We start from the raw sequence: 7,689 nt of genomic DNA, 5'->3' as shown, positions 1-7,689 counted from the left end.
ACGATCATTCAACGACCCTTCATGCACCCATGCTGACCGCTGTTCATCTGCGACGAGTGCTAGAACTTGCACGCCAGTATCGCAACTTGTCGCCCATTGAGTAGTGACAGGTGTCCTTTTCAGATGAACCACGTTTTATGCTCATAGGACAGAAGGCTGTTGGCGTGTACGGCTTGAAACGTCTGCAAGCTGGCTAGAGGAGGCAGAGTTATGGTCTGGGGAATGTTTTCGTGGCAATCACTCGGTGATCTCGTCATTCTGGAAGGCACAGAGGATGAACACGTTCGCCCATACATGCAGTTCGTTATTCTTTGGTACGATTGCATCTGCCAGCACGGCAGTGCAACGTGTCACACAGCTCGCAGTGTACGCGCATGGTTCGAAGAGCACCAGGATGAGTCTACCGCGCCCCTGGCCACCAGATTACCCAGATTTAAACCCAATGGAACATCTATGTGACCACTTCCATCGGGCTATTCGTGCCATGCATCCTCAACCGAGAAACTCATCACTAACGGCCATGGCACTGGATTCGGCGTGGCACTACATCCCTGTCGGTTAGAGATGGGCAGACTCGTTCATCCTTGGGAACTAGTTCATTCTTTTTTGGGAACCGTTCATTTTTACTCATTCACCGTTGATTTGTGTGTGGTATATGGTTCTTATGAAAAATTGAAAATTAGCAGCATAGGTGACCGAAGATGGAAGGCGCCAAGAGGGGGCACTTGCCTCCTCTCTGGAGTACAGAGTTTTTATTCATTACAGAATTTTCACACACTTGTAGAAGTAATTTACGTGATTCTGAAAAACCTCTCGCTAAGCCAACTGTAGCGTTATGTGGCTGATCGCAGTGAAATAATACAGTACTGGCCATAAAAATTGCTACACCACGAAGATGACGTGCTACACACGCGAAATTTAACCGACAGACTAAGATGCTCTGATATGCAAATGATTAGATTTTCAGAGCATTCACACAAGGTTGGCGCCGCTAACGACACCTACAACGTGCTGACATGAAGAAAGTTTCCAACCGATTTCTCATACACGAACAGCAGTTGACCAGTGTTGCCTGGTGAAACGTTGTTGTGAAGCCTCGTGTAAGGAGGACAAATGAGTACCATCACGTTTCCGACTTTGATAATGGTCGTATTGTAGCCTATCGCGATTGCGGTTTATCGTATCGCGACATTGCTCCTCGCGTTGGTCGAGATCCAATGACTGTTAGCAGAATATGGAATCGGTGGATTCAGGAGGGTAATACGGAACGCCTTGCTGGATCCCAACGGCCTCGTATCGCTAGCAGTCGAGATGACAGGCATCTTATCCGCATGGCTGTAACGGATCGTGCAGCCACGTCTCGATCCCTGAGTCAACAGATGGGGACGTTTGCAAGACAACAACCATCTGCACGAACAGTTCGACGACGTTTGCAGCAGCATGGACTATCAGCTCGGAGACCATGGCTGCGGTTACTCTTGACGCTGCATCACAGTCAGGAGCGACTGCGATGGTGTACTCAACGACGAACCTGGGTGCACAAATGGCAAAACGTCATTTTTTCGGATGAATCCAGGTTCTGTTTACAGCATCATGATGGTCGCATCCTTGTTTGGCGACATCGCAGTGAACGCACATTGGAAGCGTGTGTTCGTCATCGCCATACTGGCGTATCACCCGGCGTGATGGTATGGGGTGCCAATGGTTACACGTCTCGGTCACCTCTTGTTCACATTGACGGCACTTTAAACAGCGGACGTTACATTTCAGATGTGTTACGACCCTGCGAAACCCTACATTTCAAGGGGGATAATGCACGACCGCATGTTGCTGGTCCTGTACGGGCTTTTCTGGATACAGAATATGTTCGACTGCTGGCCAGCACATTCTGCAGATCTCTCACCAATTGAAAACGTCTGGTCAATGGTGGCCGAGCAACTGGCTCTTCTCAATACGCCAGTCACTACTCTTGATGAAATGTGGTATCGTGTTGAACCTGCATGGGCAGCTGTACCTGTATACGCCATCCAAGCTCAGTTTGACTCAATGCCCAGGCGTATCAAGGCCGTTATTACGGCCAGAGGTGGTTTTTCGGGGTACTGATTTCTCAGTATCTATGCGCCAAATTGCGTGAAAATGTAATCACATGTCAGTTCTAGTATAATACATTTGTCCAATGAATAGCGGTTTATCATCAGCATTACTTCTTGGTGTATCAATTTTAGTGGACTGTAGACTATTAGGTGGCACACAAAACACCGGCCCCGAGTTCAGACTGCTCGCCAGTTACGCAGGATTTGTTGACTGCTGCGAGCAGAATAGATAAACATGTAATAATTTGGCAGTAATGAAATAACAAATAAGCTAATGCAAACCACAACTTCGAAACAATTGATGACGATTGGTGGGCGACGATGAGCAGTCTAGTATTCGGAGCACGATTTTTCGTGCGCCACCCTGTACCAGTGAAATAATATTGTAGAAGTTACCTTATTCTCTTCACAAAATGTGACACCAGACACACTATTATAGAGCGCCGGCTTCATTCGGTTGTAAGTCTGTCTACCTTCCATAACAATGAACACGTTGTTTTAACTTCGATAAAAAAAGACGGAAAATGGCCACTCGTGTGTGCCGTGCCGACTTCCTTATAAAAAAAAACTTGCCTTTTTATAAGTATGTCTTCTGCTGAATATCGAAATAGTGAAGTAAGCTGGTATGCCCTTTTGTTACCTGATAAAATGTATGTATTACATATCACCTAATTTTTATATAATTTACGTAATTAGAAAATACATTTTAATTACCGGTCGTGGACGCTGAATAGAATACAAAAAGAGCCAAAGTGCGAAGGTCAAAAAGAGTTTGAAAAAGGTCTAGAATGGGCGTATGCAGCGAACGAAACGAAAAACAACTCCATACTGAACTAACGAGGAGCAGTCGGCAGTGGAACTGCGACGAGTGGTCACGCGAAGGAGGACGAGTCCGGCCGAGGGAGACCGAGACAGACGGGAACGAGACCTAGGCTAGAACGAGTTCGGCCGACGTGCCGTTACGGGAACGAGACTGACCGTTTCCTGTTCCGGGGAACGAGACTGACCGTTTCCTGTTCCGGGGAACTATAAGTAGAAAGCGACAACCGAAGTGAACTGTGGAAGACCGTTCCTTAGAATTCGTTCCTCTCCCTTTCCTTTCATGTTGGTGAAGCGTTCCTTTGAACGCGTTAGTTCGCGAACGACCCATCTCTACTGTCGGTACCTTCCAGAACCTCACTGACTCCACTCCTGCACGTCTTGCAGCGATGCGCTCTGCAATAGGAGATTATTTAGACCTCTGACAGGTGGTCACATTAATATGACTGGAATGTGTAATATCTAACTTACTCCATTGCTGACATAATTATACTGATGAGTCAAAAGATTTTGACCACTACCCAACGCGAAATTTAAAACTACCTTGTGGCGATGCGAGCACCTGGTGCAGTAGGGAATGTGCGTAAGCTGAGCAGAGACTAATGATACTAGCAACGATACTGGTGCAAATGGGAAACTCACTAGCTTAGAAAATAGGACTGATGGCTATGGCATTGCGCAGGGAATGAGCTTCTCGCAAATGGTATGTTGGCTCTTCGCGTTCTACTGTCGTGACCATATATGGAAAGAGGCGAAACCGATTGGTAGCCTCGAATGTTAGCTAGACCCGTCCGGGATTCGGTGCGGTGCGTCGGCCCGTATCGAACAGAGGCGTAAAAATTCTCCTGCCAGCCCGCCTGCCCCTGTCCCCGCCGCAACCATTAAAGCAGTTCAAAACACAAGAGTGCACGTGTACTGAAGGGCGGTGTTTAAAGCAGGCAAACCTGGGTTTCCGCAAGCCTGGCAAGCTTCAAGGGACGCGTTCAGCCTGCTGCATCTGACGACACGTTGCGCTATCAATCCAGTGTAACTATCCACCTATATGTCTGCGTAGGTAGTTTGACTGTGGGAGCAGCAAAAACAACAAACCAAAGTTAAAGGGGACTGAGAGGAAATTTGGCGGATACATACCAGTCACGAAACATAGACCGAGTCCAACAGGTAAAAGTTTCTCGAGTGTTAATGAGGCGTTTGAAATTAATCATAAGGTGTGTCGAGGTGCAAATTGTGTAAAAAGTTACTAAACACTCATTTGGGAACCTCGAGTATGTTATGACATATTTGTAAATTTGACCAGCTGTTTCCACCCTCCATAAGTATTTGGAAAGCGGACAAAGACTTATTAACTCACAGATGTGGGGAAATGTGTTGTAAGGAATTAGGACCATTTAGAAGTATATAGGCTTTATATGTTTAGGGCAAACGTTAACTAAAATAGGAAAAAATATCTCAGTGGATATTAAAAACCACATTCCAGTAATATGCAACATAGTGCGAAGAAAGCATAGCACTACAGAAAAGCGTCTTCTTTCAGACATGTACATTTTAGATTAACATAAACGGAAAACGAACTTTTGGTTTCCTAAAATATATTTGGAAAATTTACTATGAACTATTTTGGCCACTTAGAATGAACTCAGGGATCCCGCTGTCCACGTCCTGGAAAAATTTATGAAAAACGGTATAACTGAGGTCATATTTTATTGCAACACACAGGGGTTACAGAAACGAGACTCCCGAAACCTTACTTCTGTTGGCGTTACTTTTGTTGGCGTTGCAGTGTAACAGACATCTTCAGCTTCTTCGTTGCAAAGGATGGTTCTGATTGCTGAAGAAAGGATGTATTAGAGGTGACCTGATGATGGTGCGAATGGAGAACAGCCAGTACTAATCGAATGAGGGCGAAGTTGCAGAGAAAAGTATTCATATCAAAATAAATAAATAAGCCCGAAATACTTCCGAAAGGAAGAGAGGAAAAAATACACTGAAGCGCCAAAGAAACTGGTTCAAATGGTTCAAAGCACTATGAGACTTAATCTCTGAGGTCATCAGTCCCCTAGACATAGAACTGCTTAAACCTTCCTAACCTAAGGACATCACACACACACACATGCCCGAGGCAGGATTCGAACCTGCGACCGTAGCAGAAGTAAGAAACTTATATGGGCACGCGTATTCACATACAGAGATATGCCTGTATAAGACAAGTGTCAGGCGCAGTCGTTAAATCGGTTACTGCTGCTACAATGGCAGGTAATCAAGATTTAAGTGAGTTTCAACGTGGTGTTACAGTCAGCGCACGAGCTAAGGGACACAGCATCTTAGAAGTAGCGATGAAGTGGGGATTTTCTCGTATGACCATTTCACGAGTGTACCGTGAATATCATGAATCCGGCAAAAAATCAGTTCTCTGACATTGCTGCGGCCGGAAAAAGATCCTGCAAGAGAGGGAACAACGACGACTGAAATAAATCGTTCAACGTGACAGACTTGCAAAGCTTCCACAAATTGCTGCAGATTTCAACGCTAGGCCATCAACGAATGTCAGTGTGCGAACTATTCAACGAAAAAAAATCGATGTGGACTCTCGATGATTGAAAATATATTGCCTGGTCGGACGAATCTCGTTTCAGATTGCATCTAGCGGATGGACGTGTACGCGTATGGAGACAACGGCATGAGTTCATAGATCCTGCATGTCAGCAGGGGACTGTTCAAGCTGATGGAGGCTCTGTAATTATGTGGAGCGTCTGCAGTTGAAGTGATATGGGACGCCTGACACGTCTAGGTACGACTCTTACAGGTGACACGGCCGGCCGGTGTGGCCGAGCGGTTCTAGGGGGCTTCAGTCTGGAACCGCGCGACCGCTACGGTCGCAGGTTACAATCCTGCCTCGGGCATGGATGTGTGTGATGTCCTTAGGTTAGTTAGGTTTAAGTAATTCTAAGGTCTAGGGGACTGATGACCTCAGAAGTTAAGTCCCATAGTGCTCAGAGCCATTTGAACCATTTGAACAGGTGACACGAACGTAAGCATCGTGAATGGTCACCTGCACCCATTCATGTCCATTGTGCATTCCAACGGACGTATGCAATTCCAGCAGGACAATACGACACCCCTCATATCCAGAATTGCTAAAAATTGGCTCCAGGAACACTCTTCTGAGTTTAAACACTTCCGCTTGGTACCAAACTCCCCAGACATGAACATTACTGGGCGTGTCTGGGATGTCTTGCTACGTACTGTTTAGAAGAGATCTTCACTCCCTGGTAATCTTAAGGATTTATGGACCCGCCTGCAGGATTCATGGTGTCAATTTCCCCCAGCACTACTTCAGATTTCTGCGTGCTTGCGGGGGCCTTACGCGATGTTAAGCAGGTGTACCAGTTTCTTTGGCTCTTCAGTTATAATCCACCATTTTCAGTTCTACAATGACCCAAAATGAATATATATCTTTCATTGAGCCTTGTCTTGTGATATTCGGGTAAACAAAGACTTTCAATCAACTTCTAAACCTTACACATAACACTAGCGTAGCGTGGAAGCATGATTCATTTAGCTTGGCTTGTATGGGTGTAATGCAGTCTGCCCTTGTGCTGCCAATGTGCGGCTGCTCGCCTGCCTGGCTGTCGGGCAAGCAATGGCAGGTTAAATGCTGTATGCATACATCTCCGGTATCGAATTCGCCCGGCGGATTAACGTCGTGGTCCGGTGTGCGGCTGTTTCCCAAATCCGAGTAGTTGAATATCACGTGGGTATTACGCCACACCTCAGTTACACGATCCACTAATATGTTGAAGACGTTCTCGCAATTTCGTATGGGATAGCGCTAAACGGGGACACATGTGGTACACAAATTTCGTTCTGCGGGGGAAGAGGTTGGCCACGGAGAGGACATAAGGCTACCTTCTACTGGCAACACTGCCAAATCCAGAGAAGCACGGCGATCACGTGAAGACATAGGATAAGGCCAGGAAAAAGAAGAACCATCGAAAGAGGATGAAGGGCGGTGAAACCACGAGTAGGCGACAAGGCTTGCCCGCTCTCTAAAGCAGGATAGTTTGTGGCATACATGACGACAGAATGCTGTGCTGGTGCTGGCGCAAGTGTTTCGGAGCACACCGTGCAGTGCACACTGTTGTACGTGGGACTACACAAAAGTGTACTCATATTGACCCGTGATTTACGGGAACTGCGTCATCTTTGCAAACATGCGGTGGCTTTCGCCATGCCACCGAGAACTTAACGAATCTGTTCCACGCAGAATCGATGTCGTATTGTGTTCGAAGCTGGACCAATACTCTGCTAAGGAGGTGGTCATAACGTTTTGGCTCGTCACTATATTTGGTACTTTCTTGGGTATTAGTAGTACCGCGGCTACAGACTGCCATTAAGTAAATAAAAAGCAATCACTTTTCTCACTCGTAGTCCTCAGGAAACTCGTTAAAGTCAACCGTTTTTCATACAACCGACGAAAAACATTCAAAACAGATGCCTTAAAAATGAACACGATACGGAACACTAGGTACGGGAATGCGCCATCTGCGACACAACATCGCTCCAGGCTGCGAGGGCAAATAAACTGTCATGAGATTTTGGCACAGACTGTAACTTACTGCCTCTATTATCATAATAACTGCAAAAGAAAGCAGACGAACTTTGGACAACGTTCGTCATGATCACACATTGTCTTCCGAAAGAACATAATTCAGGCAGAAAATGTGGTTTGAAAAATATTAATTTTTGTTCCAGTAATACTGCTGCCCTTGTCACAGTG

This window comes from Schistocerca cancellata, chromosome 2 (assembly GCF_023864275.1).
Source record: "Schistocerca cancellata isolate TAMUIC-IGC-003103 chromosome 2, iqSchCanc2.1, whole genome shotgun sequence".
Classification (NCBI taxonomy): Eukaryota; Metazoa; Arthropoda; class Insecta; order Orthoptera; family Acrididae; genus Schistocerca; species Schistocerca cancellata.
The sequence above is the reverse complement of the archived record's forward strand: the minus strand, read 5'-3'. Positions refer to the sequence as shown.